At 41.9% G+C, this 13,339-nt stretch overlaps 1 protein-coding gene across 4 annotated transcripts in view; it reads left to right on the plus strand.

The window, feature by feature from the left end:
- RALGAPA2 (Ral GTPase activating protein catalytic alpha subunit 2) overlaps positions 1-13,339 on the plus strand; it is a 1,327,630-nt gene that overhangs the window by 647,650 nt on the left and 666,641 nt on the right. The window lies entirely within an intron of this gene.

A 13,339-nucleotide genomic window follows, 5' to 3' on the forward strand; every position in this document is an offset into this window, starting at 1 on the left:
TGCCAAACGCAATGGATGACATTTATTTGAAATCTTACCGCAGCAGTAGAGATTTTCAATAGACTCCACAGCTTTTTAACAGAACAAATTTGAAAAAGAATAGATGAGCCCTGTTGCTTTGATTTGCATGTCTTAGCTGTTATTCCACAGCTATAAATGGATATCGGCTATTTTTTGGGATCTTCATTTTCAGATTTATTTCAGTATTTCCCAGGAATTTATCAGTGTTTATTATAATGAACACCACCAACTGGAGAACTTAAGTGGGAAAAATGAGGAAAATTTTCTACTGATTTTTCTCCTGTTTTTGTTTGTTATAATAAACACTGATAAATTCCATGTGAAAATAAAAGCTGACAACGAAAGTCCTTGCTATTTTTAAATTACCATTCTACTAACCCCAATAATATCAGTTGTGGTGTTCTTTGTTCACAACTATTTTAATTTGAATATTATTTTTTATTTACTTTATAAAATAAGCTGTCCATTCATAAACATTTACATAGATATTTTGTGTACTTTTATATTGACTATCAATAACCAGGATTTAAAGCAGCACTACTAGTAAAATAAATAAATATATATATTTAGATAACATTTAGATTGCTTAAATTCCAAAAATCATAATGCTGAGTTTTTGAAAGCTTTTTGTACATTTATACTCCCTTCTTTATGAATCTAAGTAAATCTAGGGTTCTTTATCCTCATGAGAACATTATGCATGGTATACAAAGCATGAATATACTTTAAACAACTGAAGAGGTGACTTGGAGAAGAGATTCTATTCTTCCTCCATTTTTCTCAGATTTAAATCTCATCCCCTTGACAGCATGACTGATAAATCAAGTATACTTTCTAGTGATCCAAGATTAACACCACTTTGTAGCCAGCAAGACTGTGACAGTGGCCAGAGCGATAATCTCTCTCTGCCTCCTTTAAGTATATTGAGTCTATGGCATGCCTAAGACCTGTCAGTCCTATAAGTGAGCAGACTATAAGAAGATCCTGGTAGAGGAAATATTTTAAAACAGATCATGGCATGCATCTTTTATTTGAGACATATAATCTGAAATAATAGGAGACAAAAAAAATAATAGGAGACAAAAAAAGAAAAAGCAGTAGTACCAAGATATACTACTAATATAGCTGCTATTTTTACTTTAAGGTTGAATGTGAGATACTTTAAATTATATAAATAACTAGAATAAAATTTAGTTTTTGTGGTATCACATATTTAAATGTAATTTTCAACTTTTTGTTAATAGATTTAATCCTTAGATTTTTTTTTACTGTAACATTTGTCTACTTCTCACTAAAGTAGAGATTGAGCTCTTTCAAGCTGCAGATGTCACTATATAGTTTAGGAGCTGAAGGCCAATTTGAGCACAGAAAGGAAAGTATCATAATAACATAAGAACATAAAAATTGCCAGGGGGAGACAAGATGGTGGCATAGGCGGACTTCTGGTTGAGCGCGTTTTCTGAGCTCTCTGATTTTGAAGGGTTGTTACCTGATATGCCATCCAAACGCAAAGGAAAGGTTCTGGTGTTTCCTTCCGAACCTCTCCCTTCTCCAGTAATACAGCAGGAGATCACCAGATATGTCCCCGCCAGCAACATCTCCAGGGACCGAGGATTCAAATGAGTGAGGTGACTTGGGAGTGTCGCCGGTAGCGGAGGCTTCCCTGAGCCCAGACCTGCATCAACAGCCTAAACAGAGGGTAGGAGAGGTGACTTCTGCTGAGGAGCCGGGAGATGGGACTGCTTCCAGACCCGATGAGGGGGGAACAGCTTGTAGCGAACCTCTGCGAACTTTCGACCCCACGATAACATCTCTGTGAACCGCAGCAATGGGAGTGGAATTTGAAATTTAGGCTTTAGAAACCAAGGAAGCAAGGCTGAACCTGGCGTTGGGAACGACAGTACCCCAATCAGGGCTCCCTGGAAGTGGTGAGCTAATTAAGATCCCTGCAAAACCGGCTGTTGTAACGATGGATGCGTTGTGGGATTTAATAGTAGGTTTTGGGACTGCACTTACTAACTTGAATATTAAGACTGAACTCTATTCCACACAGTTAAATAAGGGTTTAAAAGATATTCAAGACTAATCTAATCTAATATTCAATAAAGTTGTGGAGTCTGAAGTTAACATCAAGAAAATACAAGAATTTAATACAGCTGTTGTGAAAGATCGTGAAAATTTGGCCAGAAGAATAGAATTTTTTGAAAATCATGCGAGACACCTGAATTTGAGAATGCTTAATTTTCCTTGGGTAGTTGGAGAGATTCCATATATGACTTTCAAAATTTTATGACGGAAGTGTTTGATTATACAACTGAAACATTGCCTTCAATTAATACATGTTTTTTCTTACCAAAATCAAGGTCTGCAAGAGTTCTGAAAATTTACCTTTTCAAAATGATTTAACAAATTTCTTGGAAAGTTCCTCTTTGAAATTATAGAGGAACTTTGTTGGTTTCCTTTGTTTCTTTCTACTTATGATTTGAAAGGTGTTATGAAAAGATATTTTGGGAAATATCCAATTAGCTCCATGAAGCACCTATAAAAATCTTTCCAGACCTTGCTTCCACTACCCAATTGCGTAGGAAAGGGTTTCTATCAATTCGACAAGAAGTAGTGGAGATAGGATTTACTTTTTCTCTTCGATTTCCCTGTAAGTGCATAATAAAAAAGGGCAACAAATGTTTTATATTTTTTGCCCCAGAACAACTAATAATCTTTGTAAATTCTAGAAAATTGTCTATTCTATCCCCCGTGACCAATTAAGTAATATAAAGAAATGCTGGATATATGCTAGGCCTTTTCCCTTAATTATTTCTCATTTAATCTCCCTTTGGATTTCTGTAATCTCCTCCTTTGATTATATAATATTTCTGTTAACTAGTGGAAAGATTTATTTCTATGTATATGATGGGTGATATTTGGTTACTACATGTTTTTCTATATACAAATCTTTGTGTTTGTATAAAAAAAATGCTATAAATAAAGAATTTAAAAAAAACATAGAAATTGCCATGCTGGGTCAGACCAAGGTTCCATCAAGCCGAGCATCCTGTTTCCAACAGAGGCCAATCCAGGCCACAAGAACCTGGCAAGTACCCAAACACCAAGAAGATCCCATGCTACTGGTGCCAGTAATAGCAGATGCCATTCCCTAAGTCAACTTGATTAATAGCAGTTAATGGACTTCTCCTCCAAGAACTTATCCAAACCTTTTTAAACCCAGCTACACTAATTGCACTAACCATATCCTCTGGCAACAAATTCCAGAGCTTATTTGTTTTAGTGAAAAATAATTTTCTCCGATTAGTCTTAAATGTGCTGCTTGCTAACTTCATGGAGTGCCCCCTAGTCCTTCTATTATCCAAAAGGTAAAAAGCCAATTCACATCTACTCATTCAAGATCTCTCATGATTATTTATTTATTTATTTATTTATTTATTTAGCACTTTTCTATACCAACATTCATGATAGATTCATATCAAATCGGTTTACATGGAACATGAGGGTCTAATATAATTAATTAACCATTTAACGAGAGACAAAGTTACATAAAACAAGAAGCAAGAACTTGGAGGGCTAGGTTAGCCGGAAAACAAAGGACAGTATAACTAGGTGAGAACATAATGCTGCGACTGGGTGGGACGTCTAGTCAGGTGGGCGGAGTCTGATTAAGTGGTATAATGACAGTTTAGGAGATTAAGGGAAGGCTTGAAGGAAAAGCCAAGTCTTAAGTTTTTTTCGAAAGGTTAGAGGGCAGGGTTCCAGTCTGAGGTATGAGGGCATGTTATTCCAAAAGGCAGGACCCACTGTAGAGAATGCTCGTTCTTTGGTAGTTGATAGACGCATGAATTTAGTTGGAGGGACTTGCAGGCTTCCTTTATATGCTTCTCTGATGGGTCTTGAGGATGACTATAGTTTGAGTGGGATCTGAAGGTCTAGATGTAGCTGATTATGGATGGTTTTGTGGATAGTGGTGAGGGACTTGTGCAAGATTCTGTATTTTATTGGTAGCCAATGCAGATTCCGGAGAATGGGAGTGATGTGTGCTCCCCGGTTGGTGTTGGTTAAGATTCTAGCCACTACGTTCTGGAGCATCTGTAGCAGCTTGGTGGAGGAGATGGGGAGCCCAAGGAGGAGAGCATTGCAGTAGTCAGTCTTGGAGAAAAGTGTGGTTTGGAGGACAGTTCTAAAATCCTGGAAATGGAGGAGGGGTTTGAGTCTTTTCAGGACTTGTAGTTTATAGAAACAGTCTTAGTTGTGGTGTTAATGGATTTCTTTAGATTCAGATGGTTGAGGAGGATTACTCCTAGGTCTCTTACTTGCGTGATCTGGGTGTTGGGGGGTGTCTGATAGGTTAGGACTGTGTGGTCGGAGGAGATGAGGAGTTCGATCTTGGCCGCAATGAGAACCAGGTTCAGGCTGGTGAAGAGGCGGTTAATGGATTGGAGGCAGTTTTCCCAGTAGGTAAGTGTTTTTGGGAGGGATTCTGTTATGAGGATCAGAATCTGTACGTCATCTGTGTAGAGGTAGTGAATTAAGTTTAGGTTTGTGAGCAACTGACAGAGGGGCAAGAGCTAGATGTTGAAGAGGGTAAGTGACAGGGAGGAGCCTTGGGGTACGCCTAAAGCTGATTTGATGTCTGGAGATTCTTTATTATTAATTTTGACTTTGGAGCTTCTGTTGCTGAGGAAAGAGTTGAACCATCTGTGGGCAGATCCTGTTAATCCGATGTCTGAGAGGCGATTTAGTAAGATGGCGTGGTTCACAGTGTCGAAAGCAGCAGAAATGTCTAGAAGGACTATTAGGAAAGAGAGCCCTTTGTCTAGGCCCATGAGGATGTGGTCTGAGAGGGAAATAAGAAGGGTTTCCGTGCTGAATGATTTACGGAAGCCATATTGCGATGGGTAGAGGATTTTGTGTTCCTCAAGGTAGTCTGAGAGTTTGTATTTACCAATTTTTCTGTGAGTTTAGCAAGAAAAGGGAGGTTGGAAATGGGGTGGAAATTGGAGCGTTCTCTTGTGTAGAAGTTGGGTTTCTTCAAAAGGGGTTTGAGGGAGGCAGTTATTAGCTGATCAGGGTAGATTCCTTGGGATAGGGAGCAGTTTATGATGTTAGCCAATGGTCTGGAGATAGTGTCCGGAATGAGAAGCAGTAGTTTTGAGGGAATATGGTCTGACGGGTGGCTGGATGGTTTCAGCCTCTTGAGTATGGACTCAATCTCCAGGGGGGTTGTGGGCTCGAAGGAGTCAAGCATGGCTCCAGAGTGAGATGGGAAGTTGTAATTTAGTGGGGAGGGGATAGAGTTGGTGGGGAGGAGCGCTAGTGTGTTTGCAATTTTTTTCTGAACGAAGAATGCTAGCTCATTTGGTTTGGATTGAGCCTGGTCGTCTGGGATAGCAGGGGTGGAGGATTTTGTGAGTTGGGAAACATATGAGAACAGGGCCCTAGCATCAAATTGTAGATAGTGAATTCTGCTGGCATAGAAGTCTCTTTTTGTCCGTAAAATGGAATTCTTGTAGAGATGGATGGTGTATTTATAGCCTGATAATGTCGTGGTGTTGGGGGCCTTACGCCATTTGCCTTCCTTGTGTCTGAGGTCTTGCTTCATCTGCTTAAGTTCAGGAGAGAACCAGGGTTGTTTCCTTTTTTGTGTTGAGTTGATTATTTTCACCGCTTTGGGGCATAGTTTATTGGCTATTGACTCTGTGATATTGTGCCAAGTTAGAATGGCTGAGTTAGGGTTGGTGGTATCCAGGCTGGGGAGTTCTTTGGACAGATATTCACTGAGGGTGTCTGATGTACATGGTTTCCTGAAGTGGATGGTAGAGTGGGGTTGAGGAGGATTAGGGTTCCCTTGAGTTGTGAGGGTGGCTGATATCAGTGAATGGTCTGGCCAGGGAACAGGGGTGCAGTCTGGCACGTTATTGTATGATATGCTGGAGTTTATGAAGATGAGGTCAAGCGTGTGTCCTGCTTTTATGGGTAGGTTTATCGATGATTTGTTCAAAGCCCATAGCCCCGAGTGTGGTGAGGAAGGCTTCACAGTTGCGGGTGAGTGGTGAGGCGTTGATATGAAGGTTGAAATCCCCCAGTATCATAGCTGGCGAGTCTGTGTTGATGTGTTTGGCTATAGTTTCTATGAGGGGGGAGGCATCAGTGTCTAGTAGTCCTGGCGGGGCATATACTAGACAAAATTTGCAGATGCTTAGACTTGAAAAGACCTAGTTAAAGTTTGGTGGAGGTTTTGATTGGTTGAGGACTGAGTCTGAATTATTTTTTGGTGGCTAGGAGAAGACCGCCTCCTCTCTTTTTTTGTCTGGGGATTGAGAATATGTCATAAAGGTGTATCGGTGATTGATTTATCAGGGTTATGTCGGAGCTTTTGAGCCAGGTTTCCGTAATGGCACAGATGTCTGGCTTTGAGTCTAAGAGATAGTCGTTAAGGATGTGAGTTTTCTTTGTCAGTGACTGTGCGTTGAAGAGGGTTAGAGAGAATATCATGAGCCCTAACAACTGCGTGAGGGGGGAAGTCATGATTGGGATGAGGGATCTAGTTGTATGGTTCGGGAGTTGTGGAGACTTCGTGTGAAGAAGGGAGGGATAGGGAAGGTTTGCATAGTGCTTTCTCAAAGAGAGTAAAGGGGTGAGGCTTATTGTATGCCTGAGGTATTATTTGAGGTTGTTGAAAAGGAGAAAAGAGGAGCCGACTCAAGACTAACGAAAGTCTGTGAGCAGGGGTGAGGAGTGGCTGATATCTAGTGGTGGTAAGCCCTGTATGAGGGGGCTGTTGGTTCTAGAATAGGATGGTGGGGCTCTTAGTCAGTGAGTGGCTTGGATCGTAGCAAGGATCACATGATGGGCTGGTGTCTTAGAGAGAAATCGAGTGCTTGAGAGCTGGGAAGCTGGATCAGTGTTGATAGAGTGTCCGTCTGCTGGAGCGTGTTGAATGAGTGTCTGTCTGCTGGGGAGCTAGTTGAGAGTGTTGAATTGGCGTCCATCTGCTGGAGAGCAGGGGCTTGGCTGGAGTCTGAGAGAGAAGGTGCTGAAGCGCTGGGAGCAGGATGAATGTTGGGTGTGGGTCTGTCTGCAGGAGAGCTGGGGAATGGCTGGAGTCCAGGTGTTAGTCCGTTTGCTGGTGGGTTGGAAGGGTGAGTGACTTGCAATCTGCGTTCCGGTGCACACGAAGGGGCGCACAACGGGGCAGGCCCCTTTCTCGCGCTCCTTAGGCGCACGACGCCTAGCACCGTCGCGTGTCTTTTAAAGGGCTCCGAGACGCCTGCAGTGACGTTGGGCCTCGGTGGGCGGGCTTACCGCAGCTTTAATTTTGAATTTTCTTCCGTTCCCCTTCAGCTTTTCCCTTCGGGTCGGGGGGGTGGGCTCCGGCCAGGTCAGTGAGAGGGTTGCCCGTCTCACCTGCCTCGCAGGAGGATAATTCCAGGTCCACCTCCCCTGACCCCGACAGGTCTGCGCCGAGCGTGTGGAGGGCCGACCTGAAGAGGTGAGTGGGAGGGAGCCAAAAGAGGGCGCCTAGCGCCATCACGTGTCTTTTAAAGGGCTCCGAGACGCCTGCAGTGACGTTGGGCCTCGGTGGGCGGGCTTACCGCAGCTTTAATTTTGAATTTCCTTCCGTTCCCCTTCAGCTTTTCCTTTTGGGTCGGGGGGGGGGGGGGGGTGGGCTCCAGCCGGGTCAGCGAGAGGGCTGGCCATCTCACCTGCCTCGCGGAAGGATAATTCCAGGTCCACCTCCCCTGATCCTGACGGGTCCGCGCCGAGCGCGCAGGGAGGTCCGACCTGAAGAGGTGAGCGGGAGGGACCTCTATCATATCCCCCCTCAACTGTCTTTTCTCCAAGCTAAACAGTCCTAACCTCTTCAGCCTTTCTCATAGGGGAGCTGTTCCATCCCCTTTATCATTTTGGTTGCCCTTCTTTATACCTTCTCCATCATAACGATATCTTTTTTGAGATGCGGCGACCAGAACTGTACACAGTATTCAAGGTGCAGTCTCACCATGGAGCGATAAAGAGGCATTGACATTTTCTGTTTTATTTAACCATTCCCTTCTTAATTATTATCTAATAATTATCTAATATTCTGTTGGCTCAGTGTGCTGCAGCAGTCAAAACAGCAAACTATTTCAAAGAATTATCCACTATGATGCCTAGATCTTTGTCCTGGGTGGTAGCTTGTAATATGGAACCTAACATCATGTAACCACAGCAAAGGTTATTTTTCCCTATATGCAACACCTTGCACTTGTCCACATTAAATTTCCTCTGCCATTTGAATGCCAAATCTTCCAGTCTCGCAAGATCCTCCTGTAATGTATCACAATCCGCTTGTGATTTAACTACTCTGAATAATTTTGTATCATCTGCAAATTAACCTCACTCGTCTTATTCCTTTCCAAATCATTTATAAATATATTGAAAAGCACCGGTCCAAGTACAGATCCCTAAGGCATTCCACTGTTTACCCTTTTCCACTGAGAAAATTGTCCATTTAATCCTAATCTCTGTTTCCTGTCTTTTAACCAGTTTGTAATCCACAAAACGACATCACCTCCTATCCCATGACTTTTTTAATTATCTTAGAAGCCTCTCATGATGGACTTTGTTAAACGCCTTCTGAAAATCCAAATACACTTCATCTGGTTCATCTTTATGCATATATTTATTAACCCCTTCAAAAAAATGAAGCAGATTTGTTAGGCAAGACTTCGCTTGGGTAAATCCATGTTGACTGTGTTCCATTAAACCATGCCTTTCTATATGCTCTATGATTTTGATCTTTAGAATTGTTTTCACTATTTTTACCGGCACTGAAGTCAGGCTCACTGGTCTATAGTAACATAATGAATGATGGCAGATAAAGAGCAATACAGTCCATCTTGTCTGCCCTGCAACTTTGTGTGTAGTAACAACTGCAGGCTACCTCCAGGCCTTCTGTTTAAAGTTAGTAGCAACTGCTGCTCAATGTGGGCTATCCCCAAACCTCTTGCTAAGGGTATTAATAACCGCTGCTCCATGCAGGCTATCCCCAATCCTTCTATTAAAGGGTAGTAGCAACTGCTACTCTGTGCAGGCTACCCGCAAGGTTTAATAGAAAAATTATCTCATTTCTTCATTTTCATTGTTTAGCCATCAGGGATCCTTTGTGTTTGTCCCATACCCTTTGGGAACTCTATTACTGTTCTTGTCTTCACCACTTCTTACAGATGGGAATTCTATGCATCCACTATGCTTTCGTGAAGAAATATTTTCTGACATGTTCCTGATTCTTCCCGCTTGGAGTTTCATATCATGACCCTTAGTGGGACCCCATAGTAAAGAAAAAGGCAAGCATTGTTTGAAAATTCATCTTATATACAGTGACTTGCAACACTGTTGACCTCCAAAACGTCAGCAGATTTGTGTAGATTATACAATTGTTTCAGACAGTATGTTGCAAACCAGTATGCTTTTAAAGTGAATTTTCAAAGTCACTATTCATTATTTCTCTGCATAAAATAAAATTAAAAACTGAAAAATGCTGCTTGAATAAGTACTCATCCCCTGTACTGTGGAAGCTCAAAGTTTGCAAGATGAAAGATATTGCCGTAACAATTGGCTTACAATTGTCTCTTCCTGTGAATCATAAAAAAGATTAACTTTTAGATAAGACTCCTATTTCCAGTACAATTGGTCAGATTGCATCTGAAGGAAAGCTGTGCAAATGAAGACCAAAGAGTAGTCAAAGGAAATTAAAGATAAAGTTATAGACATGCACAAAATGAGAAAAAGCTACAAAATAATATCCAAGTGCTTGGATATCCCAGTCAGCATTATTGGATCAGTTGTGAGAAAAAGGAAGCTACATCATACCACTCAGATACTGCCTAAACTAGACCATCCCTCAAAACTCAGCATCAGAGCAAGAAGGAGACTTGTGAGAAAAGCCACAGAGAGGCCAACAATCACGTTGAAGGAGTTACAGAGTTTAGTGGCTGAGACTGGAGTAAAGATGTAGCAGTCAACCATATCAAAAGCTCTGCCTACAGCTGGCCTGCATGTGAGGGTGGTTAGAAAGAAGCACATCTGGAGTTTGCCAGAAAGCGTTAGAGTGAACCAGTTAAAAAGTTTGATAAGGTTTTATGGTCAGATGAGAGAAAAATGGAGCTTCTTGGCCAAAATTCAAAACTGTATGTGGGGCGCAAACCTAAGACTGCCCATTTCTCAGCAAATACCATCCCAATAGTAAAGTAGGGGAGTGGCAACATCATGTTGTGGAGATTCTTTTCCTCAGCGGGGACTGGGCATATTGTTAAAATTAATGGAAAGATGGATGGATGGTGCAACATACAGGGAAATACTGCAAATCAACCTGCTTCAGTTTTCAAAAAAACTAAAACTTGGGAGAAAGTTCCTTTCAGCAGGACAGTGATCCCAAGCACAAGGCCAAATCAACTCAGAAGGAGATGAACAACAAAAAGGTGAATGTTCTACAATAAAGTCAAAGTCCAGTTCTCAATCCAATTGAGAATCTGTGGCACTATTTGAAAATTGCGGTCCATATGCATCAACCAACTAACTTGAACAAACTGGAGCAAATCTGCCAGTAAGAATGTGTAAAATCCACTCCCAGTGTGCAAAGCTGATAGAAACTTACCCCCAACAGACTTAAAGCTGTTATTGCAGCAAAAGGTGGTTCTACTAAGTATTAGTCTGAAGGGGTTAAATACTTATGCAAGCAACATTTTTTAGTTTTTAATTTTATTTTATAAAAAATGCAGAGAGAGAATGAATTGTGACTTTGAAGATATACTTTAAGACCATACTGGTTTGCAATAAACATACTATCTAGAGCAATCTGTGTAAGTGTCATTTCTTTTTTTTTTTTCTTTTTTTGTGTTTAAAGCTTTTATTGGCATTTTTGAAAAACATTACAGTGTACAAACTGAATACATCTGTGACATAATCAATACTTGTAGAGTACACGATCAGCTTATTCTCAACCCCTCCCACCCCCCATACCAAACATGCATCATGCAAAGAATAATTAGCACATACAGAAGCAACAAAATCACCAATAGTTATCAATTAACTGATAGCATAATAAAAGGAAATATGGTGATGGACAATCGCTCTACACATCAAAATACTAAAAGTGAAGATATGGAAATGCTATGAAGAAAGAAATGACTGTGGTTAACTCTGAGAGTCCTGGTCAGAGAAAGGGTAAAATCCCTGTAATTTTAGAGCACTGGGACAGGATATGGGTGCGACAGGTAACTTGAATGTCAATGGGTCGTAATGCATCCAATTGTTAGCAATGGTAGTCTGGAACCAGGAGATAAAAGGAGCCCAAACAGCTTGGTAGGTTGATGGTAGTGAGTAGCAGTATTGTGCTCTAGGACTTGTAGTTTACGTAAGCGACGGATAAGATTATTCATAAGCGGTAAGTTAGGGCTCCTTCAATTACTTGCCAGAGCTATGCGGGCTGCAATATATATTTGCTGACATAGTCGTTGAGAATGTGAGGGTAAGCTATCCAACGGTTTTTCCAGGAAGACATTGTAAGTGTCATTTATAATCCACTGTGAGGATGACTGAGCAGCTTCACTCTCCTGGAGTCAGAAACCACGCTAACTCCAGCTTTTCTGAAGTAAAATGTACTTTATTCACAAACAAACAAACATAGTGTTGAGAACCACTGCCTGCCTTTGCAGTATTCAGCTCTCCCTACTGTCTTGGACAGGATATATTAACAAGAGCTGCCTCTCCTGGAGACTTGGGGCCTCTCAAACCCAGCTGGGCTTACAATCTTATCTCTGCCATCTGGGCCCGCCCTCTGGCCTCTTCCCTGACCCCGCAGGGTCCCACCCACAGAGCTCTCTCCCTCTCTGGGGTTTAAGGTGGGCTAAGGTGCTAGCCTGGTCCTGCATATACAAACAGGGGAAAACGGGGTCTCTCCATTACATTCGCCTCCCCCCCCCCCCCTCAGCTTGTACCCATTGTCCATACGGCACCACTTCCCCCTGGATCCTGTCCAGGGAGGTACCATACACCCCACTCCCCATCAACTGGCCTCCCACCAGCTAAGCTTGGGGACAGAGATCTAGGGTCATGCTCACCCCTACACCTTAATGTTACCCCAGGCAATACTGATAGTACCACCCACTGCAGCCCTCACCCAGTGTATGCCCACAGTCCTTTATGTGAGTCCATTCTTGGCTCTGGGTTCCTCTTCCAGCCTTGCAGGACTCCTTGAACTGGCTGCGGGACTTGCAGTGAGGACTCTTCAGCCATCTTTATGATTTTTATTTATTTATTTATTTATTTATTTATTTATTTATTTATTTATTTATACGTTTTTATATACCGAAGTATTGGCGGGGGCCTTCACTCCGGTTTACAGTTATAACAACGCTATACATTGAAGTTAGATGAACAGCTTTAACAGAGTTAAAGTTATAAAGAATATATACAAACACCTGTTAAAGGTCTAAGTATGTCAGAACTGTTAGAAACATAGACATACTTTAACATATTTACAAATATATCAGATATAAACAAGGGTAAGTAAAAAACTCTTGGGAGCAATACAGACAGTGGGTTAGGGATACATTGTCACGTGATATGAAGGTTAAGATGATCAGGTAGTGAGTTGATTGGATAGGTCAGTGATGGCCAACCTTTTGAGCTCAGTGTGTCAAAATTCATAAAAAAACCGAGCATAACTCGGGTGGTGTGTCACTTCTAGAAAAATCCATAATTTTGTGATATTTGTAGCTCTAATCAACAAAGTTATAATTTTAATATATATACTGTATTTATTAATAAAGCAAAAACAAATAATTCTTTACCTTACCTGCTTAGTGACTTTTTTGTTGCTGAATTTCATTGGCTAAATCTTCAATTGAAGGTTGGTATTTCGTACACTTCAAGTCCAAGCAAGCGTTACAAACTTCATCTGTCAGTCGGTTTCTTTTATTGGCTCCCATTCATGTTCACAACACTCCCTCCCCATCTCCCAGGCATGCACACATTCATTCTCACACACACAGACCCCCAGGCAGGCACCCATGCATTCACACACATACACCCCCAGGCAGAGTCCCATTCATACACATTCACACATTAAAGGTAGACCCCCCCCTCTCTTTCTTTTGCCAGCAACCTCAGAACCTCTCTCATTCCTCTGCTGCCACTGTCACTGATGCCGCGTGGCTATTGCGGAGGTGCCGATTGCTGCTACTGACACTGAAGTCCATTCTGCTGCCTCCTCTGTGCAGGCCCCGTGGGCTTCCACTTTCTCCATGCTGATCTCGTACATTGT

This window comes from Rhinatrema bivittatum, chromosome 3 (assembly GCF_901001135.1).
Source record: "Rhinatrema bivittatum chromosome 3, aRhiBiv1.1, whole genome shotgun sequence".
NCBI classification, from domain to species: Eukaryota; Metazoa; Chordata; class Amphibia; order Gymnophiona; family Rhinatrematidae; genus Rhinatrema; species Rhinatrema bivittatum.